The sequence below is a fragment of the Pleurodeles waltl genome, chromosome 2_1 (genome assembly GCF_031143425.1).
Source record: "Pleurodeles waltl isolate 20211129_DDA chromosome 2_1, aPleWal1.hap1.20221129, whole genome shotgun sequence".
Taxonomy (NCBI): Eukaryota; Metazoa; Chordata; class Amphibia; order Caudata; family Salamandridae; genus Pleurodeles; species Pleurodeles waltl.
Genome location: NC_090438.1, coordinates 769,562,417 through 769,589,691, shown reverse-complemented (window position 1 = coordinate 769,589,691; position 27,275 = coordinate 769,562,417). Strand labels below are relative to the sequence as shown.

General features: G+C 46.4%; 2 protein-coding genes across 3 annotated transcripts in view; one reads left to right on the top strand and one right to left on the bottom strand.

Annotated features, from left to right (window-relative positions):
- Nucleotides 1-25,819, bottom strand: part of LOC138268367 (collagen alpha-2(I) chain-like) — an 80,278-nt gene extending 54,459 nt beyond the window's left edge. The window contains exons 1-2 of one of the 2 annotated variants that reach the window (XR_011199988.1): nt 17,944-18,093; nt 17,036-17,117 (exon numbers count right to left, since the gene is read on the bottom strand). The gene's annotated coding sequence lies outside the window, so the exon portion shown is untranslated. Of the gene's footprint in view, nt 1-17,035; nt 17,118-17,943; nt 18,094-24,620 lie in introns of those variants that run through there. The other variant, XR_011199986.1, reaches the window with a different exon arrangement.
- LOC138260233 (ATPase WRNIP1-like) overlaps nt 1-27,275 on the top strand; it is a 331,454-nt gene that overhangs the window by 83,405 nt on the left and 220,774 nt on the right. The gene's annotated exons all lie outside the window — the stretch shown is intronic.

Sequence of the window (27,275 nt, the reverse complement as noted above, 5' to 3'; positions counted from 1 at the left end):
AGTTGGGCTCTCATGGCAGGGTTATATGTCTTACCATAAAGAGGACTCTTCCATCCCAAAAAAGTGGTTGGCAGGGAAGTCACACAACGCACAGGAAACCTAAGTGTTCTTGTGCTTTTTCGTTGACAGCTGATAAATTAAGATTTCCTTAGCAGATGATCAAATTAAAAAACTTCTCCGCATGTGGTCGTCTGCCAAATGCTTTTCTGTAATACAATGCTCAGCGCAGCATTCCATATGGTGGATCTTGTCAGAGTGATATACGATATGAAATGGGCAAAAAGTGCCCGGAGAGAGGCCGTACAGGTTAACTCTAGTAAATAATTCTAAAGCACTGTGTTCTATTTAAAGCTTATGTCGCCAATTCAATCGGATGCTTATTTTTTAAAGTAATATCCAAGGTTTTGGCTACATATGAATCAGTAGGGCAAGCATAACCTACTTGTTGAAAAAGCCTTTCTGATCTAGCCAGTTTAATTTTTGCTTTTGAACTTAATGATTTTTCATGTCAAATAGTTTGAAACTATATAATTTTAGATGGTTTTAAGTTAGTGTGTTTTAGTCGTGAGAAGCTGTCAAATAATTTGCTAGACAACTGACCTAGTACAGAGGTAGTTGCATCAAAAAACATAATTGCAAGATCTAGCTTATTTGAGGCTCGCTTGATATTCCATTCCTCAAAGGAAACCAGAATTAGAAAATGTATTATTTATGCTCTCTGCATTTGAAACCAGAATCTGATACAGTATTGATCCGCTCTCAACTCAGTTTTTGAAATTGCCACTTATTCTTTCCACCAAATAACCTATTAACTAAATATGAATGTTTAAGGCATTGGTATAGTATAGTATTTTGGGCTGTGATACATTCAATTATGATCTATTTAGTGTACCATTTTTAGGAATTATAACAATCACACACTGGTAGATGCAAAATTACTTCACTTCAACCCACATGGGTGAATACAAAATTGCCCAAATTATATATACCTGTATATATCATATTCACCAGAAAAAAACAAAGGTTACAGAGACGTTATAGTTCGGTTCTGAATTTACTCATACAAAACAATAGAAATTCAGCAGTTATAGTTAGAGCTCTTTCAAGTAACTGTAACTTGTGCCCTAGCATAAATATAACCCTTGCCATGCACAGTTTTCTTATCAATAATGTTATTGCAAATGTTGCAGTGATATCAAAGATGCCATACAAGAGCTCATTAATGACATACTATGTGGAGTAATTAGCTGTGCATGGCGAAGGTGCTCGTTATTGTTACCTTAGGGCACGAGTTATAGTTACTTGAAAGAACTCTAACTATAACTGCTGAATTTCAATGGTTTTGTACGAGTAAATTCAGAGCCCTTAAACCACCTAACCCCACGCCACGCATGGCCTTTGGCTGTGCACAGTGCAGGTTGGCCACAGAGCCTTTCTCTGTCAGTGAATGTGTGACTGGGTTTGTGAGTGGGCATCTGAGTGCATGTATGAGTGAATGAAGTAGTGTATGAATGAGTCTGTGTTTTTTCTTTCAGATTTTTCCATATTTCTTCCCAGATTATGGGTTTTGGCAGAATAAAGACTATGTGAAGAAAGTTATTGTCTGTAGAACCTCATTTACCAGAGAGGATCACACTTCAGTTGAGCGATGAGCCAGAGAATCCCACTCGCCACCCGGAGAAGTGTTGAAATCTTTAAGTAGTGGAACCTTTATTGACGGATGGAAGGACAAGAAATTGCATGGTGACCTGAGAGAAATTTACATTTGCTCGTGCATTAGGTACTGAGCTTCACATTTTGGTTGTCCGTACTACCATGGCAATTGATATGTAGCTGTTAGATGGGCTTGAAAGGAATGTAGAAGTGCAGGAGATGAAAAGATGTGTACAGGTGAATGCTGCCAGCATATTATGGAATTATGGTGCATGTGACGTTAACACGTAATGTAAAAAAAACGTGCCCCTATCTTGGAATAAAAGAGAATGACAGAGCAGTGTGGTCTTGGGTAAAACAACAGAAAGGAGGGTATGACGTGCTATGAGGCAATTAAGTCTGAAAGGCATATGTAGTGAGAACCAGCAGAGAAATGAATGCACACATCAAGGTGATTCACTTGTGAAAAACAAATACTATTATATATTTTCTCAAATTGGTCACTAAACTGCATTAGTATTTAAGAATGTCATACTTATCTTGCAAATTTATGATGAATGCAGAACTTGACAACGACTGCTGCCATTTTTTATGTCAATAATCAAACCTCTTATGCCATTGGAGGAGATTAAGGAGTACTTCCTGAATTAAATTTCACCATTTGAGGATGTGAACTTAATTGCAGAGAGGAAATTGAAAGGGTTAGTGCACTCCTCAGGACATGTAGGGCAACAACTTTATATGCAAGCATAAAAAGTGTGGCAGTTGCAAGATATATGACAGAAGTTTTTACTAGAGCAGTTGACAGCATTGATGCACACTTCGGCCCAATTGTTTGTGTGGCCATGCAACACTATAATGTTTTCCAGAGAAAGTAGGGAAAGAAGAAAGAGTTGAGTATGTTAACAGCTTATGGAAATTAGCACTCAGCTGTAGACTTGGCGCACGGCACAATGAACTCTTGAAAGATAATATTGTGATGTATGTGAACAATATTTGTGAGAAACTGGGTTGTTGGTTGAGGAAGGTGTGAACTCTGGTCACGCAACAGCCACTGTACATGTCAAGGTGAGCCACTAAAATTAAAATGTGCCTAACCCTCTGCTAGTTTGGCATAAAAGTAGTCTGAATGAACTTAGAGGCAATATGTAAAGTATTTATGCCACACACAGACAATAATAAAGTGAAAACACAATACAAGAAAAATCCTGCAACAATTTAGTTAGTTTATTTTAATAAATATTTTGACACCAACATGACAGAAAACCAATCAGTAGACCCAGAGACGTGCAATTTTAAAGAGTTTGGTAAAAATAGTGCCTAAAAGCACAAAGTGACAACTATGGTTGTCTGGTCGTGTCATACCGGCACAAAGTCAAAAGTTCAGGTCAATTGTGATGGCGGGCCAGATACAGGAACGAGGTTAAGCCTGCTGAAAATTGTACCTTATGTGCCTTCTATCCTTGATGTGGGCATTGGGTTGTGCAGCATGGTTCCGAGGAGCGATGCGGGGTACTATGTCAAAATGTGTTGATTCCAATCAGGAGCTGCAAATGTAGCAATTGCAAGGCCTGTGTCAAGTTGCATTGCACTACATCTGTTCCAGTGAGGAATTGAAGGCTGTGTTGTTGCATCACGCTGCATCAGTTCTGATGGGGACCACATCTTGGCTGGTAGCCCCACTTTCAAGGATGTAGGACTGGAGAGGCACCAGACTGGTGCAGGGTTCAAGATGGTTGAAGCCTTTTCTGTCCTTGAAGCACTGATCAGGAGGCCAGCCACCCAACCCTAAGAGCTACTCTGGTGGTCCTGGGTTCAGGGTACAGGTGCAGGTCCAGTCCTTCTTACTCAGGCAGCATAGCAGCAGAGCAATCCTTGCAGCAGAGTAGGACTTCTTCTGAGTCTTCCACACATTCAGAAGTGATTTGAGCAGTGGGTCTGAGAGTCCAATATGTATACTTGGTGCCCATTTTGAAGTGGGAGAAGCTTCTGGAGTTTCCCCTACAGAGGTGTCTGAAATTTCCTGCCTCCCTGCCCTGAGCCCAGTTTGTCTGGGGGCACAATAGGCTATTGTGAAGTCCTTTGAGTTTGAGCTAAACCAGTAGCTTTGAAGTGCAAGTGTGGTACGTAAGGTCTCTGCTGGCTATCAAGTCAGATTGCCCATCCTGCCAACACCCAGACTTCCCTATTGTGATGCTGTCTCTGAGGAATACACAAAGGCCATCTACCAGCCACACCTTGTTGTGTGACCCAGGAACAAGCTGCAGGTAAGAAATGATTAGAGCGCGAAACCTCCAACTTTCTAAAAGTGGCAGTTTCAGAATTGTGACTTAAAATCTTACTTTACCATTACAGAGGATTTTAAATAACAATTCCCCAGAAACCAAACTCGACTTGCGTGCTCTAAATTAATTACAATGCATGTATCCTATGTGCTGTTTAGGATCTACCTTTTGGGTAAATTGGAAGATTAAAACTGCTGGCAGGCTGCCATTGCAGGACTGAGACATGTTTTAAGGGCTACTTAATTGACTGTTGAAAAGAGTGTGGCAGGCCCATTGCTAGCAATTAATTTACATGCTCTGTGTATATGGTATACCACTTTACTAGGGACTTACAATTAAATTAAATATGCCAGTCAGGTGCAAGTCAATTCTACCATGTTTAAGGGAGTGAGCACAAGGACCTTAGCACTGCTTAGCAATGATAAAGTGCACAAAGTCCTAAGGCCAAGTGAAAACAAATTCAGAAAAATAGGTGAGGTGAAGGCAAAATGTTTGGGGATGACCCCGCAAAATGCTCCAGGTCCAACACAAGTGTTAAGGGCAGATTATGGGTGAAAGTAGAGCTGGTGTTAAAAAAAGAAAGGATGGCTGAAATGTCAGGTCACCGTGCTAAAGTGGTTAGGACTTATGGGAAATTCACAGGAAAATGAGGCAATAGGGTTTATATGTAGATAAATCCTTATAAGAAATGAAGCAGGAAATCAGATGAATGATCAGGGAATATAAAAATAGATGTTACAAAAGTGGCAGTACTAGACATCTGGCATCCGACAGCTTGAGCCACATGAAAATCAAGTGTAACAATTGTGATTTGGTCTGGATTTTCGCAAGGATAGGTAAGAGGAAGAAGGGAAGTTACAAAGTGAAGATGTGAATGATAAAACAGTGGGAGGTGGAGATTATTCAAATGATGACCATTGGCAGTATGAGTTTTGGAGAATGATAATTTCAGAATAAAGCCCAAAGAAGAAATAAAAATGTGGCTTTGAATGTAAAAGATAAATTATTTCATAAATAAGTGTTATATGATGATGTGGGCAAGGATCAACCTTGTTGCAGATTTGAGCTCTCTAAACTATTAACAATATACTTTGGTAATAAACATTTGTAGATAACATTGGAATGACTTATAGAGAGAAAGTTATATTATGGAAACAATAGAAATAATTAGATTCAGATGGTTGAAATTTAGATTTAAAAACACTATGATAAATGGAAATTATATGTTGTGAAGAAGGGACCCACCTGTTTTAGACAGGACCTTAAAAACGTGAGTATATACGCAGTCCTAATAGTAAGGAACAGATGTTGGTGGTATCTGAAGGACAAACACATGGAAAAGATCATTTGAGTACATTTCAGAATGTTTTTTGTGGAGGCATTGGGAATGTGAAGGAGTTTGAACATTGGATTGTGCTGAAGAGGGAATCTATGCACAAGGTATATGAATTCCACAATGAACCATTGCAATTTGGGAGGAAATTTGCTAGGAGTTGGAAAACATTGGGAAAGCTGGTGTGATTGAGCCTCTCGAGTGTGCATAGTGGGTGGCCACTTTGGTTGTGGCAAGATGGGCAAATAGCAAAGTGAAGCTACACATTGCTTTATACATCTGAACAAACATAACATCTTTGATAGGTTTCCACTTCCTAGTATTTCCAAAACGACCTTGGTAATGGGAACAAGATGAAGTATGGTTGATCCGTCATCAGCATACCAGCAGATTTGTCTTCACAATGATAGTAAATTGTGATGCATAAAATGTTTAAAGAAGAGAGATGCGTTTTGCTTTTTTTTAAGGTGATACCGTGATCCTCACAAAAATGAGGGTAAACTGACAAAAGATTGAAGAATGTTCTGAAGAAAAGGAAATTGTAAATGTGCTGAATAAAACGGGATTTACTCAGTCCACAGGTAATACTTTGAAGGAGTGACACCAAGGAAGAAATATGTTCAAGTTTAAAAAAAATAAAAAAAAAGCACCAATATCCTCAAACAAGAATGGGTTGAGGTCCTATTTAAGACTCACAGAATTGTATTCAAGGTTCAGAACTAACTTAAATATTGTGTATACTTTAAGGAAAAAAGTTTTGAATGCTAAAAAGTGTGAGGAAACATTTAGATATATCAAGTCTTTATTCTGAAAAAGTAAAAGTATGGTGCCTCTCGATGCGGATGGTAAAGAATTGTTGTGGTCTTAACTTAAGTGTGGGATGGAATGGAAAATGTTTTAGCCGTTGCTTCCTATTTCCTTACACTGGCAGAGAAATGTATTCAGTCGTTCAAAGGGATAGATACTCTTGGCATGCATGTAGGGAATGAATTATTTTAGGCAGCATTAATGGGGAAGTAAGTTTGTGACGAGAAGTGACTAAAAGCCTTTGATGAAACTGTTGACAAATGGAATGTGTAAAGCAACCTTAAGAATTGCTAGATTTTCAGTGAAACTACAAGAGTATTCATGCAGATTTAGATGTTATTGTATGAAAAGTTTTGCAGGTGTTTTGACGAGGAGGTGAATGAGGACTAGGAATGGAATAAGTGTTTAATAGCAAGTGTCATGCGTGAAGATGTAGTGGCTTTATGTACCGAAGAATCACAAAGTGGATAAGATTAAAAGAATGTGATATGGGAGCTAAGGGAACTATTAATAAAGGATGACCTAAGAGGAGTGCATTAAGGGAGGAGGTTAAGCCGTGTTGGGGAGTAAGGAATGATTTATCTTCTAAAGGAATTCTCATTGTATGCAGTTAAAATGTTATTTCTCCTATTGCGTTTAGTAAGGCTATTGTCAAGTTGTGTCATGAAGGGCACCCAGGTATATTTAGAACAAAGAAGTAGTCAAGGAAGGAATTTGATGGCTAGGAGTTGATGGAGAAGTTGAGGCTATTTAACAAGGGTGTAAACTGCAGGGATGCTGATAAAAGATTGAAGGTGCTGCAGCCACATTCATGTCTGTTACTGTGTTCAGAAACACCTTGGAAAGGTGATGGTGATGATATAATGGGACAATTTGCAAGGGTGATGTTTCCAAGTATGTGATATTGTTACTGGATCACTTTCCAAAATTGCCAGAATTTCAAGTAGTTGACAGTTTAAGCGCTCAAGTAGTTTTGCAGAGGTTATGCAAAGTTTTTGTTGGAGAAGGTGCACCCACAGTACTATTACGTGAAAATGACCTGCAGTTCAGCTTAGGAAAATTACAGGAATGGTTTAGGAGTTTTGATGTTGGGATAGAAGTACACCTCACTGTCTTATGGTAATGGAGGAGTAGAAAAGTTTAACAGAGTGATTAACAATATCATCTAATAGGCAGTGAAAGGAAATTTGGATTGGGAGCAAGACTTAAAGAAAACAATCTAGTTCTGTTGAAAACCAATGAATGATAGCAGTGGATACAGACCATTTTCGGTAATGAGAGGGAAAACACCTTTAACTAAAGAAATGTGTGGCCGGATGAGGAGATCGAAGGTAGCTCCAGGGTCCAAGTATGTTGTGAGAAGTAAAGTGGATGCTGTGAACAAATCTTACAAGAGTCATTACAATTATAAAATGTTTTTTTTTTTTAATGTGATTGGCAATTAGTTGAAAGCAGAATGAAATACGCAGAGTAAGAGAAAATAGTCCCTTGTGAACTACATTGTATGGATTTGACATCTGTTGCAGCATACAGCCCATCCATACAAAACACGGTGAGACGGAAATTCAACTTGGGCACCACAGGCCCAAGAATAGAGAGGAAAGCCAATGAATGAGGAGCACAGAACTGAGGTTGACAAGAAAACCATAGAATCATGAGGAGGGGGCAGTCAAAAAGCCTACTTGTAGTTTATATTGGATAAAATAGGTCTGTTTGCAAAATCTAAAAAGCAACAATGCCTTGAAACCTGTATTTGTACTTGAAATGGAATTTGTCTCCTTTAACCATCCAACCAAAGGGGATGATTTGAGGCAGCTTAAACTCTGACAGTGTGCTTGCACACTAAGGGGGTCATTCTGACCCTGGCGGTCGGTGTTAAAGCGGCGGGCAACCCGCCAACAGGCAGGCGGTCAAAAAAATGGAATTCTGACCCCGGCGGGAACCGCCAACACAGCCCGCCACTTTAACACTCCGACCGCCACGGCGGGACAAACAACAGCGCGGCGGTCACCGCCAACAGGCAGGCAGCAGACAATGTACCGCCCACCCTATCACAACTCACCAATCCGCCACCTTTTCCGGGCCGGGAGCCCCGCCGATAAAAACACGGCGGAAACAGACTACGAACGGGAAAACGCTCACCTCTATACACTCCACGAGGAAGGAGGACAGCATGGAACCCGAATTAAACATCCTACCAGCCATTGTCTACCTGCTCATCTACCAGGAGTACGAACGCCGGCGCAGACGACAACGGTATGTACTGCACCTACGACACAGGGGAGGGGGGAGGAGGAAAGGTTACGGGCACACACATACGCGATACACCCACCCCAAATACCTACACAACAATGCAGAGCAACAAGTCAGAGTGACACCCCCCAAACCCCACGGAATAATGCAAAGACAAAATTAAAATGAACTTTAATATTTAAGTATAATATAGCTCAATTGGAAGTTATGGGAAAATGCAATATGAAATATACATATTAAAGAATGAACATAGTGAAAAATATATACATAGGCAATAAGTCCTGCACATTTTGGCAAAGTTCCATAGTCCGTGGGCCAATGTGCACAAACACATGGGCAAAGCCCACACACGAGACCAGATACCATTGGAGAGAACACTGCTGGCGCATCAGATGATAAAACTACAGGCACCTCAGGGGGAAGGGAAGAGGGGGCACCTCAGCCACATGAGTCCACGACGCCAGATCCACGAGGGGCCTCCATGCCCACTGTACCATCCCGGGGAGTGCAAAGCCACAGTCTCTCAAGTCTCTACAGTGGGTGGCTTGCCCACTGTTCCATCCTGGGGAGTGCAAAGCCACAGTCCATTAGATGGATTACCGACTCCACTGGTAATGGAGGAGGCATGGTGGCCACAGTGCTTCGTGAAGCCCTGCTCGACACAGAACCGGCACTGCCAATGGGCCAGCGGTGCTTGAGACGGCGGTGCCCAGCGGAGCGGTGCTTGACAGGAAGGGCCCAGCGGAGCGGTGCTTGACAGGAAGGGCCCAGCGGAGCGGTGCTTGAGATGAAGGGCCCAACGGAGCGGTGCTTGAGACGAAGGGCCCAGCGGAGCGGTGCTTGACAGGAAGGGCCCAGCGGAGCGGTGCTTGAGATGAAGGGCCCAGCGGAGCAGTGCTTGACAGGAAGGGCCCAGCGGAGCGGTGCTTGAGACGAAGGGCCCAGCGGAGCGGTGCTTGACAGGAAGGGCCCAGCGGAGCGGTACTTGAGACGAAGGGCCCAGCGGAGCGGTGCTTGACAGGAAGGGCCCAGCACAGCGGTGCTTGAGACATAGGGGCCCAGCGGAGCGGTGCTTGAGACGAAGGGCCCAGCGGAGCGGTGCTTGAGACGAAGGGCCCAGCGGAGCTGTGCTTGACAGGAAGGGCCCAGCGGAGCGGTGCTTGAGACGAAGGGCCCAGCGGAGTGGTGCTTGACAGGAAGGGCCCAGCGGAGCGGTGCTTGAGACGAAGGGCCCAGCGGAGCGGTGCTTGACAGGAAGGGCCCAGCGGAGCGGTGCTTGTCTTGGCGGGGCCCTGTTCAGCGGTGCTTGTCTTGGCGGGGCCCTGTTCAGCGGTGCTTCTCACGGCGGGGGCCTGTTCAGCGGTGCTTCTCACGGCGGGGCCCTGTTCAGCGGTGCTTGTCTTGGCGGGGCCCTGTTCAGCGGTGCTTGTCTTGGCAGGGCCCTGTTCAGCGGTGCTTCTCACGGCGGGGCCCTGTTCAGCGGTGCTCTCAGCGGTGCTTCTCACGGCGGGGCCCTGTTCAGCGGTGCTTGTCTTGGCGGGGCCCTGTTCAGCGGTGCTTCTCACGGCGGGGCCCTGTTCAGCGGTGCTTCTCACAGCGGGGCCCTGTTCAGCGGTGCTTCTCACGGCAGGGCCGTGTTCAGCGGTGCTTTTCACGGCGGGGCCCTGTTCAGCGGTGCTTGTCTTGGCGGGCCCTGTTCAGCGGTGCTTGTCTTGGCGGGGCCCTGTTCAGCGGTGCTTCTCACGGCAGGGCCCTGTTCAGCGGTGCTTGTTTTGGCAGGGCCCTGTTCAGCGGTGCTTCTCACGGCGGTCCCTGTTCAGCGGTGCTTGACCTGTGTTTCTAGGGAACCAGACCTGGCCAATACTTCCCGCTCAGTCGCCATCCGACCTTTCGGTTGCGGGGCCCTCCTGTGATGGAGTCCTGGGCCCGTGGGTGTCGTCCGTCACACCTGGAATGGGGCTTGTGGGGCCCTCCTGGTCAGCTCGCCTGCTGCCTGACTTGTCCGCCCTGCTGCCCTTGCCCTCCTTCGCTGAAGCTCTGTGGCCCTTGCCTCCCTTTGTTGATGTGGCAGGTGACGGGGCAAGGCTACTGTCCTTGGTGGCAGCCGTCTCAGGCTTGTCGCGCCGGCCCTTCGTTTTTTTGGTCCTCTTCCCAGGGGGTGGGCTGGCTGTCCCCTTGCTGCTGGCCGATGTTCCTGCCCTAGGAGCTGGTGGACTCCAATAGCCCTGAACTATGGTCCTAGTAGATGCAGGGCTTGTGGTGGCTGAGGTGCTGTTTGTACTCTTACCAGATGGAGATGGTGGGTCAGGTGATGCAAAGAGGTTAATTTTGGAGAGGAAAAGTTTTTTAGGAGCAATGGGAAGGGTAGGTGCAGTGGGTATGGGAGTGGAGGAAGAGGATGTGGTTGTAGGAGAGTCAAGTGTGCTGTCATTGGGTGCAGGTGCTTGTGACGGAGGCTGTCGTGAGGTGGATGGCTTTTGGGTGGGTGGCTGCCTGCGTTTGTGTGGTTTGGAAGAGGGGGTGACAGACACACTGGGAGAGGACACAGGGGACGTGTAAATGGCAGTGGGGGTGGTGACTGCACGTGTGCGGACTGTACTGGAGGGTGTGCTGGTGATGGAAGTACTGGCTGATGGTGGTGTGCATGCAGGTGTGAGTGGAGACGTCACAGGGAGGGAGGAGGGAGACGAGGAGGTGGGGGACACAGAGGTGGTAGTGACTGTTGGCATGTCTGCATCTGGATGTTGCTTGGGTGAATGCTTGTGTGATCTGTGGTGCTTATGTCTGGATGAGCTGCCCTTGGGTGTTGAGGTGTGTGCAGGCTGGTCTGATGGTGTGGATGGGATAGGCAGAGGAACAGGAGACTGGGACTGGGTGGAGGGAGTTTGAAGAGGGAGGCTGGAGACAGGGACAATGGCTGCCGTCAGTGCTGAGGCCAGAGCGTTGAACGATCGCTGATGGGCAGCCTGACCCGAATGAATGCCCTCCAGGTATGCATTGCTCCGATGCACCTCCCTTTCTACACCCTGGATGGCATTCAAAAGGGTAGACTGCCCAACAATGAGCGTCTGGAGGAGGTCAATGATCTCCTCACTGAGGGCAGCAGGGGTAACTGGGGCAGGGCCTGAGGTGCCTGGGGCGAATGAGATGGCCGGCTTCCTGGCCGAGCGGGCACGGGCCGAACGCTGAGGGGCTGCTGGGAGGGCAGTGCTGGTGCGCTGGGTGGCGGCTGTACCTGTTGTGGCGGTGGGCACGGATGTTGTCGCCACCGCAAGGAAGCTCCCTTCCGAGGACCTGTCTGTGTCGCTGACGTCTCCACGGGTCCCCGTTGTGGAGCCCCCCTCGCCCTCCGTCTCACCGGTGTACTCGGAGTCGGTTGCATGGCCCTCCGGGCCATGTGAGATGCAGCTCCCTCGTGCGCTGATGCCACTTCTCCTCCGCCTGATGATGCTAATGCACACATGAACAGGAAGACAAAGAAAATGGGGGGGGGGGGAAATGAAGACAGGTTGAGTGCATGCATTGGCAACACCGTTGTCGGAGAGGACAGACACAGAAGCCCCCAGCACTAGGCCGCGCAATCGGGGTACACTACTCAGTTATTGTGACTAGGCCTACAGGTCTATGGACGACAAATGCACACATAGGTGAGGCCGAACCATGGATAGCTGTACTTGTCACCCTACAGAGGTGGGGGGCGGGGGCACAGGGCCATGCCTAACGGAGGGGCCTAGCCTACAGAAAGCGCCCTGGCCTAGAGATAGCCACAGCCCTCCTCCCCCACCCAGACACCTCCACTGCGCACAAAGATAGCAGATTGTGCTGATACTCACCCCCTTGTGTCTGCTGTGATGTCCTCACGCGCCCATCCAAATCGGGGTAGGCCACCGCCAGGATCCGGGACATCAGGGGGGTCAATTGCCGGCTGGCACCCCTCCTACGTTGGGAGGCCATCCCCAGCAGAGCCTCGGCGGTCTTTCTGGTCCCGCGGCGGATGTCCTCCCACCTCTTTCGGCAGTGGGTGCCCCGTCTGTTGTGGAGCCCCAGGGCCCGGACGTCCTTGGCGATGGCACGCCAAATGTCGATCTTCTGATGGGCGCTGACCTATGTGACATGTACAGTGTGGGAAAGGAAATATCATCACTTTTCTGCATGGTGAATGTGAGTGGCCCCCCCTCACCAATCTTGCCATGTGGCACATGCTCTCATCTGTCGTGCGTTGCACTCCTCATTCGCACCCCTCCCCACCATCTTACATCCACCCCACTCAACACAGGCATAGCCCATACAACGTGCACCCTGTGTACTAACCTGTTGGTCTGGAGGACCGTAGAGTAGCGCATACTGGGGGAGGACCCCATCAACAAGTTTCTCCAATTCTTCTGAAGTGAAGGCAGGGGCCCTTTCCCCAGTCGCAGCAGCCATTGTATCTTCCAGACCGAGGTCACAGCAGCACTTGCAGTATAGGTCCTCTCCTGTGGATGATCAGGTCTCGAGTGATTAATCAGATAGAAAATGGCGGTCACGCCCGCGGCGGTGCGTACCGCGGCGGTGCATACCGCGACCGCCGGCGCACATCGTCATTGGCTCCTGAAACCCATAGGGTGCAATGTTAACCAATGCGGCTTTGCATCGCGGTCTTCGACCGCCTACCGCCACGGTGTGCCACGCCAGCGCATTGGCCTCACATCCCATTGTCACACTTCACAGGTCAGGCAGCCGCCATTTCAAGGGCCCACATGGCATATTTTCTACTGCGTCACACAGGCCTCTGCCTTGCATTGCCACTCATACACGCCTTTCAATGCATAGCGAATCGTGTACTGTGCAAGCTGTGGTTACGTACCTGTGGGTTGCTTGACTCTGTGCTCCATGTTGTCCTTCCTAGGCACCGTCCGCTGGTACTTGCGAGGAGACGGATGAATCCTCCCGTGTACCGACCGCTGGTGGACCTGTCGACAATGGAAGAACAATATATCATACTTACATACAGGCTTGACCGAGCCACTATACAGGAACTGTGTGCCCAGCTGGAGCCAGACCTGATGTCCCCATCCGCCAACCCACAGGGATTCCCCCTCTGGTGCAGGTTCTGTCAGTACTCCATTTTTTGGCAAGTGGGTCTTTTCAGACAACAGTGGCCATGTCATCAGGGATGTCTCAGCCTATGTTTTCTAAGGTTTTGTCCAGAGTGTTGTCTGCCTTGATGAAATACATGCGGAGATACATTGTGTTCCCTGAGGTGGGCGATTTGGCTACAGTGAAGGGTGATTTCTATGCCCTTGGACATATTCCCAACATCATTGGTGCCATTGATGGGACCCATGTGGCTTTGGTTCCCCCCAAAGAAAGTGAGCAGGTGTACAGAAACAGAAAAAGTTATCATTCTATGAATGTCCAGGTGGTCTGTTTGGCTGACCAGTACATCTCGCATGTAAATGCCAAGTTCCCTGGGTCTGTGCATGACGCGTACATCATGCAAAATAGCAGCATCCCTTATGTGATGGAACAGCTACAGAGACACCGTGTGTGGCTAATAGGTGACTCTGGTTACCCCAACCTGTCGTGGCTACTGACCCCAGTGAGGAATCCCCGGACCAGGGCAGTGGAACGGTACAATGAGGCCCAGGGGCGAACTAGGAGGATCATAGAAAGGACCTTCGGGCTCCTGAAGGCCAGGTTTAGGTGCCTGCATATGACAGGTGGATCCCTAATGTACTCACCAAAGAAGGTGTGCCATATCATCGTGGCCTGCTGTATGCTTCACAATCTTGCTTTGCAACGCCAGGTGCCTTTTCTGCAGGAGGATGGTCCAGTTGGTGGTGTTGTAGCAGCTGTGGAGCCTGTGGAGAGTGAAGAGGAGGAAGACGACGGGGACGACACGGACAACAGGGATACAGTCATACAACAATATTTTCAGTAGCACACAGGTAAGAATCACCCACGCCATTTTACATTTACTTAAGGCCTCCTGCGTCTCTAATGTCTGTGTTTCCCCCCAGTTCCTTTTAACTGATTTGTGACTTTCCCTTCCCTTTTCAGAGCTGTATGACCCACTGCATGACTTCTGCTCTGTTTGACCATGGACTAAAGCTTATTGACTTTGGTATGTTGTCATCACAAAGTAACTGAACATTATTGCACCGTTATGTGTAATACATTTGTTAAGAATACAAGCAGACTCCAGATTTGTTAAGTGCAATAAGTGATTTATTTCAAGTGCTACATATAGGTACATGATTGTAAAACGGTGATGGGTGGGGGTGGAGTAATGTCCATGGCAGAGTCCAGTTCTCAGTCGCACAGGTGCATTGTCCATATGCCTGTGGAAGGATGGAGCAGGGGCAGTTAAAGGTTGGGCAGGGTGACAATGTGGGACAGTGGGATGACATCAGGGGGTATCTTATGCTGGCGGGGGTCTTGCAATCCTACTCTGTCTTCTTGTGAGATCTCAGGTTCCGCTTGCGGGGTGGTTCTTCTTCTGCAGGAGGTGGGGTTCTGGTGTCCTGTTGTTGTGTGGGGGCCTCCTGTCCACTAGCGCCGGCAGAGGTGGTAGGCTGTTCCTGGCCTGGGTTAGTGACAGGGGCCCTTTGGGGTGCCACATGGTCCCGCAATGTGGTGACTATCTGGTTAAGGGCCACGACGATGGTCCCCATTGCGGAACCGATGTTCCTCAGTTCCTCTCTGAACCCCAGGTACCGTTCCTCCTGCAGTGCCTGGATCTCCTGGAACCTGGCCAGTACCGTCGCCATCGTCTCCTGGGAGTGGTGGTATGCTCCCATGATGGAGGAGAGGGCCTCTTGGAGAGTGGGTTCCGTGGGCCTTTCCCCCCCCTGTCGCACAGCAGCCCTCCCAGTTCCCCTGTGTTCCTGGGCCTCTGTCCCCTGGACGGTGTGCCCACTACCACTGCCCCCAGGCTGTTGTTGTTGGGGTGGTGGGTCAACCTGGGTGCCCTGTAGTGGTGGACACACCGCTGATTGACGTGTCCTGGAGACAGAGGCATGGGCCCGCTGGGTGGGAGCTGTGCTGGTGTTCCCAGAGGGGGTTAGGTCTGCTGTAGCCTGTGGCTGATTGTGGGGAACTGACTGTCCAGAGGTCCCCGATGGGCCGGGCTGGTCATCTGGGTCCAGGGAGACAGAGCTGCTGTCATCGCTGGGGGCCTCTTCTGGGGGTGGGATGGACATCTCTGTACCCTCCTTGGCGGTGTGGTGGCGTTCGGGTCCTGCAGGGGTATAAGGGTATGGTTATTGCTTCTGTGTGTGGCATTTCGTGTGATGGGTGGGTGTCCGTGTACCCAAGTGCAGGCATTCCCTTGTGGGGGCTTTTGTGAGGGTGGCTTGTGGGGGTGATGTGTGTGTGCAGTGGGCATGCTTTGGTGATCGGTGTCCATGCTTTGTGGTCGCATGCAGGGCTTGGTGTTGGGATGGGTGGGTTGTGATGGTGAGCCATTTGCAAGGAGTTGGTGTGATGGGGGTGAGGGTGGGGGTATGTGCTGGCATGCAGGTGGGGTGGGGGTGGGAAGAAGTAGTTAAGATTTGCCTTACCAGAGTCCATTCCTCCGCCTACTCCTGCTGAGGCCCTCAGGATGCAGGATGTGCAAGACTTCCTCCTCCCATGCTGTAAATTCTGGGGGAGTAGGTGGGGGTCCGCCGCCAGTCTTCTGCACCGCAATGTTGTGCCTTGATACCATGGAACGCACCTTCCCCCGTAGGTCGTTCCAGCGCTTCCTTATGTCATCCCGATTGCGTGGATGCTGTCCCACCGCGTTGACCCTGTCCACTATCCTTTGCCATAGCTCCATCTTCCTGGCAATTGTGGTGTGCTGCACCTGTGCCCCGAAGAGCAGGGGCTCTACACAAACTATTTCCTCCACCATGACCCTGAGTTCTGCGTCAGTGAACCTGGGGTGTCTTTGGGGTGCCATGGGGTGGTGTGGATGAGGTGTGGGGTGGCGTTTGTGGTGATGAGTGTGGTGCGTGTGGTGGTGTGTGGTGTTTTGTGCGTGGATGTTGTGTGGGTGATGGTGTTGTGTGCCTCTGTGTTGTGGGATTGTCTATTCTGTGCTCTCTCTCTAGCCTTCGTCAATAATTTTGGGTCGTAGGGGTTTGTGGGTGATGTGGGTGTGTGTTTTATATTGTGTTGGGTGTGTGGGAGTGGTGTTAGTATGTGTATCAGGTGTGTGTGTTTCAAAATGACCAATGTGGCAGTGTTTTGAAGCTGTGTGTGTATTTTGAGCGCGGCGGTGTGTACCGCCAATGGAATACCGCGGTTGAAAGACCGCCGCGTGGATTCGTGGGTCGGAATGGCATGGGCGTATTTCTGTTGGCGTGACGGTGGAGGTTTGGTCATCGCCATTTTTTCGCTGACCTTTGGTGTGGCAGACTTTTGTGGATGTCGGGTTTTTGGCGGTTTTCAAGTTGCGGGTCAGAATGACCGTGGCGGTTTACCGCGGCCGTGGCGGTGTTATGGCGGTCTTCTGACCGGCGGTAAGCGCCTTTTACCGCCGAGGTCAGAATGACCCCCTAAGTGCCTACAAGTAGATTACTGGAACCCACTTTTTCCTACCTTTGTCACAGTAGCACAGAGCATCAACAGGAGTGGCGTCAAGCAGCACTAAGACCGACATACACTCCAACCTCAATGTTGAAATCCACTAACTAAGCATGTGTCCCTCATGAATTTAAATACACATTATTTCACTTACTGGTTGATGGATTCCATGCCAAGTCCCTTCATAGTGTTTCTTGCAGTGGTAAAACAACAGCAGGATTGGAAGTCATGGGGATCTAAGGTATACAAAAAATAAAAGCGAGAAAATATAACTGATGATGAAATTCCCACAGCAGATGTAGAACATACACTAAGGCAATAGAGACCTACATTTTTAGGATCAGATACCACATTTTAATTAAGGGTACATGCACTGACACATGACCTTATCACCATGAGAGCACCCTCCTTTCTTGGCTACCCTACAACTAGGACACTAACACCATGCATTGCCTGGGGTCATTGTAAATGGTAGCCATGCACTATGTAAAAACTATGTACCATAACATCCTATCATATCTGCTTCTCTCGTCCTCCTGTTCTTATTTTATCTTCTTTCCTTTTTCCTCTCCACATGTCCCCCCTGTTGTTACATTGCTCATGTCCTTCCTCTCAACCTCCCCACTCATATCAGTAAATGTTGGTTTGTTTTAGCTAGCTTTCACTACCATATCCAAAACCCTAACCTGACCAGGATAACAGATGTTACTGGTAACGACCATTCTGATTTCCAAGGAATTTGTGGAAACAAATCTAATCTTTTCCTTTACTACTTTTGCATGCCCAATGTGTCAACAAGAAAAGATATGAAAATGTACTTTCAAAATATTTATTGAAGAGTTCTTCTGTGTATAATAAAAACATGAACTGCAATTATTAGACAGATGAGACACATTACTGTATTGAGCATTGTTAGAATGGTGAAAAATACTAACAATTAAACCATCTTACTTGTTACTAATGTCAGTCTACTCCAATCTGTCTCTTGCACCTACACTAAGGAGAGCCTAGCGGGAGTACCCCCTGCCAGATCAATTGAGTTAATCTAACTGCCACACATACCTTGTATTATGAGTCAGGAAGCCAGTCGAGGTGTGCAGGCTATCTTCTTCTGCAGGATGAAGGTTTGAGTCAGCAGGGCTGCTTCTCTGTCACAGTTGACAGTGGTTCCATGCAAATCCCAGCGTGAAGTGCTGTTCTCGCCGAGCCTAGCATGGATGCTGTTTATATAAGAAAACACTGTCCTTATAACAGTGTGACAGAGGTGCAGACGTGTCTGATGTAAGCAAGTCTTCTACTGATGAGCACAGGAAATAAAACAGTAAATAAAACAAGGGCATCACGTTTTAATTGTACAACCATGAAACTAAATGCGTAGACCACATGGCAACAATGCCTATGAAGAATAAATGTGTATGCAACACATTCTCATGTTGGTGGAAAATATGTAAAAAGTCATAATTAGAAGCAAAACTGACATTCTAAAAGGGGAATCTAAAATGAAGAATAAATAAGGGCCCTACAATACACCGTAACTGTGATATATGACTATGGTGGTGTTAGAGATGTCAATATGTCAGTTGAGATATCACTGATGTCATCAATAATGTCATTTAACATGTCATGAGTGATGTAACATGTGAAGTCATAAACAGTGCATGTCAGGGGCACAAGTTATTGTCAGCTCAGTAAGCTGTAATTTGTGAATTTCAGTAGTTGTTTCAGTTTTACAGTTTTAAAGCATTAGTTTTCCCCATTTAAATACTTTTTTTTTTTTGTGAATCAACGTGTGTGTTTGTGTACACACATATATATATATATATATATATATATATTCACTGATTGTGTGTGTGATACTTCCAACAATCCTGCCAATATCGTGGCACTGCTCAATCATCAGTATATATAGGCACACCTGAACTATGCCCATTGACAGTGGCATATCATTTTTGTAGACTACACTCTATTCCTTGATACATTCTGCTGCTATTTACTCAGAGAGACGCTAAACACATTTATTAAAGATACAGCCCAGCATTCATTTAAAGTTTAATTGGTGTAAAAGAAAGGAAGTATCTTTTGAGCCCTGCGTCACTTAACTTTAGGTGCACCTTCATTTTTAAAGCCATTGTGCAGCAAAGTGTAAACATAAGATTAAGGGGGTCATTCCGACCCTGGCGGTCCAAGACCGCCAGGGCCGGGGCCCACGGAAGCACCGCCAACAGGCTGGCGGTGCTTCCCAGCCCATTCTGTGCCACTGCTGAGGGTTATAGGGGTTGTTAAGTACTAGAACCAGAGTTATGGGTCAGAGCTGCAGGCATGGGCCTATAAAGAGGAATAGCCCGAGGAAGAAGCCCTGTAAGGTTTATTAGAATATTCCTCCCACTGAGGGTAGAATGTTTTAAATTAAAAATGAAGAAACACAAAACAGACTTTGAATTGTTCGGCAGAAGGTTTGTACTAGTCCGTACTTAATTTGTAAATAAAAACGTGCCGGTGCCCAAAGCCCTCCTCTTAAACACGCGGCTGCTGCAATTAAATGTGGGAACAAGGATTACTGAGGCAATCCTGAAACCAATAATCCTGCCAGAGCGTACGTAAGATGAGCAGGTGCCCGGTGGCACACTACAAAGTAGGCAAGCCCTCTAGCTCTCAATTGTCAGCGCGTGTTAAGCTGGAGGGAGCCGAGCGCTGTGAAACCAGATCCAGAATGCGGATGGCAACATTCTTGAGAGCAGAAGGGTAGTAATAATATATAATTTCTTTTTTTTTTAACAGTGAAACGAAAGCATACATTTGATGACAAGACCGGAGCCTCCTATTATGCGTTTCTTTTCTTACTTTAATACTTTAATAAATAGCAGCAGTCAAGAAACATACTACGATTCCCAGAAGGCAAAGGAACAACAGCCAATGGGAATAGAAATGTAGTTCAAACAATGTACACCAATCACAAGTATGCAGAGGCATTGTGACATCACTTGACTGCGAACAGTCCTCTTTTCTTGCTGCTCGCAGTCAAGCTAAGTACCATTTTATCTTGTCTCCGTTGTAAAAATTATTTCATTGTTGCTTCTTTAGTTTTATATAATTGCATTTTATATTTGCTGTGCTCGCGCTTGACAAACGCGCTCTTCCCTTGTATTTTCCCTTTGACAGTCGGCATGTTGCCGCATTCTTAGTAGCGCCCCTCGCGCTTCCCCAACCACCTCCGAATTCCTGCTGCGCGCGTCAGCGCGCGCTCTCTTCATTCCGCCGGGTTTCCTCAACGTCAGTTATTTTGACACGTTGAGGGAACCCGGCGCCTCAGATACAGCGCGTCTACTCGCCGCAGCTTTCTGTCTATAAATAGCCATATTTCCAACGCTCGGGTTGAGCACTCGTTTTACCCTGCATTGGTTTGAATTTATTATTACATTATCCCGGTCAAATTTTTCCTTTTACCCTTACCTCCTGCCTTCACACAGGAGCCCCAGTCCTCCTCCTCCTCCTGTGTTCCATTGTGTCTGGCAGGATTAGCGACGCCATAGGTGGGGCGCTTCTGCAGTTTTTTTTTCAGAGGGACAGCTGCTGGCATTTTGTGGAGGGGGGTGCTGCTTTTTCTGTACATGGAGCTACTACCATTTTTCATTTTGTGGAGGGGAAGCTGATGCCATTGTGTGGATGGTGATCTGCTGACATTTTCCCAATGGTGTGTGCTGCTGCCGTATTTCTGGAGGAGTGTGCTGCCGCCTTTTGGTCTGAGGGATGTGTTGTTGCCATTTTGTCTGAGTGATATGCTTCTGCCATTGTTCAGGGGGAGGCATGTTGCAAAGAAGAGGACGGGAAACAGTGAAAAGAGGGAAAATGCAAACTTCTTAAAAGCTAGTGACCTCTTTGGGTGCAATCCATGTGGGAAATGGTGTGGATGTTATCACTTACATGTTTTGTGTAGAAAAAATATTTCTCCTGGGAAGGAGGACTGGTAGTTCTTGTTGGATCTATGTTGGAATAGTGAATAGCAGGCGATTCCTTCTTTTATGGTTTTGTTACAAGTCTATATTTTCATGCCTTGTGATGTATGTAAGCTATGTGTTTTGACCACAGGAGATACTGATCTGATCTTCCAGGTTGGGTGGTGCGTTTGAAGCAACATCCTTGAAGTGATGTAATAAATTTTGTACGAGTTGTAAGTGTGCTGTGGGATTCAAGAGTTTAATCTAGTTGTATATTCTCACATTCTCCATGTGGCATGCTGCTGTATAGGGGACACTGTTCATTTGAGTCACGTGGGTGCTTGGAATGATGGCCAGTAAGTCATTTGCTTGATCCAAGTGGAACAGGGCTCGTGTCTGAATGGCTGTTCTGAAGGTTGATTCCTGAAGGTATGGCTTGACTCTATCAAGAGGTGTAATCTGATGCCATGCTGTCAGTGTCTTCTTAGAAATGTGCGTGTTTTGATATGAAATGAGACATTTGGCACTGTTCAACAGTAGATAATTGGGAGAAATTAATGTTTTTTTAACTTCTTTTCTTCTGTGGACCCTCACTGAATCCCTGCTTGAAGCATAGAACCCTGGCTTAAGCAAGTTTTACAGTTAGAGTCTCAAAACAATAAAACTATGGAATACAGTATACATCAAATAAATACAAAAATCGAAATTTTAGTGGGAAGGTTGGAGCTTTTCAAAATTTGATTTAATTTCTAAAAGACCAAGCCATGCGCTAGACATTAGCTCATCAGTTTATTTTCTGCTCCTCACTTGTCCACTTTTTATCAACTAATATTAGTGCTTCAATTGAGACTACCAGTAATCCATACTACTGTTGTCTGTACTTGTGCTGCTCCCATGAATCAAACCAAGTATGCCAACTTAATTTTTAATGTCCAGTTTCAAAAATCCTTCACATTTAAAAAGTGTTTTAAAATTTCACTTTTACATTCTTTAATAATTATGTAATTTTCTGTGCTGTCGCGGTCAGCTTAAGTAGCTGTCGCCGCCCACAGTTTAAGAATTGCTGCATTAAGCTTTATTGTAGCAATCCATTCCTGTACCTGAGCTTTTCTGTTGCTGTTAGCAATGACGTTAAACACATTTTAGACTGCTCAGCTTATATTAGTCCTTTGGCCTCTACCCCTAAATTGTGAAAAGGTAGTTCTTTAGGAGAACATTTTCACTATCAGATGTGATCTAAAGTAAAGCTGTGTGTAAAGCACTGGCAGGTTGATCTGGATCTTTTTTGCTGGTAAGGAGTGTGCCACGAGGTTCCATGTAGAAAATGAAGGTGGATGGTGGCAAGATGAAACCTTGAGTTGTGTTGCAGTTCATGGAGATAGATTCTGATGTGTAGGTGTTCCATTGGGCTAACTGATATGCTACATGTGTAGGAGGACAATCACTGAAGGGCAATGTTGTTAAAGATTGTTCAAGAAAAATTGTTGTGCAGGGCTAGATTGATGACTCTATCAACACTGTAGAAAGGTCAAGGAGGATCAGAAGATGAGGGAAATAGTTAATATTATCTGTAGTGTGAATTGTATTACTAGCCCCCTGGAAGTTGCTGTTTCTTTTCTGCTGTCTGGCCTGAATCTATTCAATTCTAGTAGGATGGGTTGACATTGATTTTCTCACGTAGCTGATAAGAAACTGCTTTGTTGAATATATTGTCTAGGAATAAGAGGTTGGTTATCGGAAAGTAGTTAGTGAGGTCATCTGAGTTGTGACTGGATTTCATTAACTGTAAAAGGATCAGTTCGGTCTATAGTAGTTGTGGAACAGACCTTGCGGAGAGGTGATGTCACAAATGTTCTTTTAAGGTTGCAGTGCCTCACAGTTGAGGGACTTCACTATTGGTAATGGGGTGCTGTTATATCTTTGTAGGATATATCCATGAGGGATTCAAGGAGTGTTGCTTAGTCATAAATAGCAGGGGTAATGAAGTGTGTTGAGGAATGATTGTTGCTGTTGTATGCTTCCTGGCCTCGTAAATGCTCTGCTTGAAGAAAAGGCTAAGACTATTATTCTTTTCTGTGGAATGTTATGATGGCAAGTCTGGTGTGTGTTGATCCAGTGCATTATGGCTTTGACAAGAGATGCGGTTCTATTTGTTGTGGCGCTGTTTATTTGCTGTTGTAGGTGCTGTGCCTCTAGTCACAAGCTTTGTGTTGTGCAGAGCATTTTCTAGGTCTTATCCAAACTGCGATGTTTACCTTTATTTATGCACCTCTATATCACACACCTGTTCTCTTTGAACTCTGGCGAGTTTCAGGGACTGGAAACCTTGGGTTTTGATAAGTGCATCATGTCTTGGTTGGCGTTAACATTCTCTGGAACATGTAGGTGAGGCATTGAAGTTGTACATCCACACGTGTATTTTGAAACTGTTAAACGAGTCGGACTTTGCTGACGGGTTTAGTTTGGGTAGTCCTTGGAACTCGATTTATATTTGAAAGGCTTTGGTTGGATGAGGTGGTGGTGTGGAGCAGGAGAGGTTGGCTGGGATGGTTGAATGGTCTTTCCAAAACGGGAGCAATTGTGGGTGTCAGGTGAGCATGGGAATGGTGGGGAGGACTATCTGAGAGGTGTTACTTATGGAATGAATCTGAAGTCAGGTTTGTTATCAGTAATGTGGTAAAGGAAAAGACTAGACCTACAGCCACAAAACACTAGAAGTAGTAGGGATCCTCGGTTATTTAAGATCCCAAAATGGCAATATTGGGCATGATGGGGGGCCGTGAGAGTTCCTGGGGACCAGTCTGCAGGCTGCCATCAGTTTGATGATCACTGAGATATTTCCAGGCGCTCGATGCAGTGGCACCCCTGCCATTGCAGAATGGTGTAGAGGAATGAACTACTCTGAAAAGGCCAAAGTGTTGGTATATGAGTCAGAAGAATGTCCGTGGAAACCTCAAAAGATTTGAGGACCCTGATGGGGCAATTTCTAAAACTATTCTACATACGATTTGACCACAGTAATCAGTATGAAATAAAAGTGTCGGGTAGCAAAGCTTTTGTAAGTCAGTAAAAAGTGCATCTGAATTTGCGTCTACATTGCAGTAACTTAAATCGTACATTTTCTAACATTTAGGTACACCCACACATAAGTTTCATGTGGAGAACCAGTACGGTTAAGGTACAAACAGATGAAGCAAATGTATTATTTTTTCAGCTAAGGCACAATTAACTCCCACTAAATATCGTTCGAACTAACAGTTTTCTGCAGCATAACGAGATTCATTCGGTCCAAGCTATTCTACACAAATGTTCACGTGTTTTTTAATGTATTCTATAAGTATTGCGTAGAGTAAACATTCATAGAAGAACAGAAAACAAATAAATCATTTAAAATTGCTGGTTCAGCTTCTCCTGAAACAAAGGGAGATATATGACATGGAAGAACTGGCAACCACTCTTAACCATTTAAAATGATGCCCGTATTAGCTATGTGCAACTCAAATATGAAATGCACACAGTAAATACATTTGTATGTGCACATGTTTATGTTGATATTGAAGCAAAACATTTAATTATGAAAAAACCTTCACCAATTCCATCTCTCTGATGACTACCAAGTAAATGTTAATCCAGTTATGCAAAGTATACCTCATCTTAATTACGGCAACGTTGTCTAAAAAAAAAGAAAAAGCATAAGCGATTTGTCTACCATTTACACTGCTCTAACTGCAGAAGAGCATGTGGATTTATATTTAAACACATAGTTACCACCAACGTTCTAAAATCATCTAACAACACACTTACCCCAAATATGCTAGAGTGTCGGCATAACAATTTATGCAGTCACAGAATGCTCACGGGAAAGGTATTTATAAAGCTCCTCGAGGTCAGCTGACTTTGTTATGAGGCAGTCTCCATGTAATTCTGGGGAGCTGGATATGGACAAAGAATAAAAATGGCTGAAACTTCGGTCCAATTGGAAGTGCCAGGTCTGCAACTCAGGTCCCCCTGCACCCCTTCCACCACGCAGCCTTGGACCGCTGCCGACGGTAATCAGAGGACTGGATAAGGGTCGGAATAGAGTCAGAGTGGATATCTCAGAAAGATGTTACCATGGGACCAGCAACACTCTGGAGGAGTCGGATACTTCCTGCATTGTCGGCCGATTCCAAGGGAAAACATCTTGCTGTTGTTCCACCCAAGGGGTAGTTAGATCGCTAGTGGTGCGCAGTGAGCCCCTGGCCACCCTGCAGCCTGGTCCTACTGCACCACTGACACAGGGGCCCTCCGCACCACCCATCCCCTAGGCCACTTCGGAGCGAATAAAACCGGAGCGTAAGTGGGCAAAATATTTGTGGTAAAACATGTCCATGAACACACGTTCTCGCGCGTTTAGAAAAGGCCCGGGATCAGGTGCTGATAGTTATTATTTACTGCTCACTAGTCCAGCTCCCACGCGCTCCGTTATTCAGTGTTTCGACCTTGGACGGGTGAGAAGCCACATCGGACCCGCTGCACTGTATACGCGGCGCTCCTGGTTACAGCCGGTGTCTGCAGTGTGCCCGGCGCCTCTGTGCTATTCTTCCACCCGCCTCTGTTGTGGAGATCCAAAAGTTGTGTTATGTACGCGCACCGTGACTGAAGCTGCACGAAGTGTACAAGACTGCCTAACTCGGGCTAGAGCTAACAAGACGTGCCCTACAAGTACTGGCACCGTAACCAGCCTGCCAGCTGAGAATGCCAACAAAAATCAAGGTGGGGCCAGGAAAACCCGTCACTGCTCTTTGCAGCGAAGAAGCAAACAATATTCTCCCAAAAATGCCTTTCACTGTTCTGTGAAACATGAAGAAATAAAAAGATGAGCAGAACGAGTAGGGAAAGCGACAGGCAAGCTGCAGGGCATCATGGAGAGTGCGGGGTACGGGAGTGTGCAGAGGGAAGCAGCACGGGGGAGATGGAAAGGGAGCCAGAAAGCACACGCCATGCCCTCCATGGGAGTTCTAAAACGAATAAATAGTTCCCTGAATGATAGCTGTGGAAGGATACAACTCATCCAGTCAAAAGGATTGTAACGACGCTATGCTCAATGGGGCTGAGAAGAGCTTGAATACAACCCAAGTCATTGTCTGTTCAGATATTCATCACCTTTAATGTGAATCTGCAAACAACTTAAATGCTTTCACATCTTTCTTCAGCATCATCCCAATCCATAGACACTCTGATGGTGCTGCAGGGGAAATATCTCGCCTTTCTTTTGATGCTTTTATCGCATCACCTAAATAACTAGTGCCCTCCTCTTCCTGAGAACCAGCAGCACGAGGGGAAACCAAAGTGTACTTTGGAAATTCCCAGCAGTCTTCTCTCTAATCATGGCTTTAATCTCTTCCATATACCATCCGTGGTATGGACAGTACTTGTAGCTTGTTCCAGATTGGGATTTCCCCTGTGCCAAAAACACTTCTGCACCTTGTGATTGTTGGCTCTTAGTATTAACTGAGCCCTGGACCAATATCACACGTCGCAGAAATGCCGCGTAGTCATCAGTAATCTCCAACCACCCCTTATCGGGTGTGAAATGTATGCCTCTCAAAGATCCCACCAGTGCATACTTCACTGCATTCAATGCATAGCCTCCTGGCGCTGCTTTCCACACAGGCTAGAGCCCTCTAAATGCACCGCACTACAGGGCCAAGAGTGCAACAAAATGTGTTTTTTCTACCTGCAGTTAAACTGTTTCCCCAGTGCTTTCCAGCCGGGCCTGGATCTCCAGTGCCTGGGGTTTCCAGTGAACGAAGGGCTTTCCTAACAGAAACGTTGAGTAATGCCCAACGAGACAACACACTCTGATAAACAGAATCCAGCATATGAGGACACTAGTTTGAAAACACTTGATCTTTAAAGTATGACTTCCTAATGATAAAGTACAGCGGAATGTTGAGTTTGGAAAGTTGTACACAAGACTGTGAGTTCTGCCCCCCCCCCCCCCCTTCTCCCCTGCAGGCTTGCCCAAAGGTTGCAGTGAAGAGGTGCATGAAAAGTGTGTCACTGACCGAGATTACTTCTCTGTATTTGAACGCGTTGATGCCTGCAGTGCTTCTGTGTCCATAACCGGCCTAGGTACGAATGTCTTCTATGGAACTGTGATGAAATCCAGTGGGTCATATGTATTTTTGGGAAAGGGTTTCTATGGGATTGTGATGCAATGCTTTGTGTGTCTGACCAGCTGTTCAGCAGACCTCTTAAGCTCCAGGGTTCTCCAAGCATGAAAACAATGCCGCAGTCTACAGTCCATCAGCATGAGTGAAGCAGGCATCATGAGCTGCACAATGTCTGCAGCTTAATCCACTCTTAGGACGTGTGAGGCACTGGAATTAGGAGGTTGTGTCTGCACAGAGATAGAACGCAATTAAAGGCAGGGCACACCACTCTTTGCAAAGTGTTTTGGCAGCAGAATATATA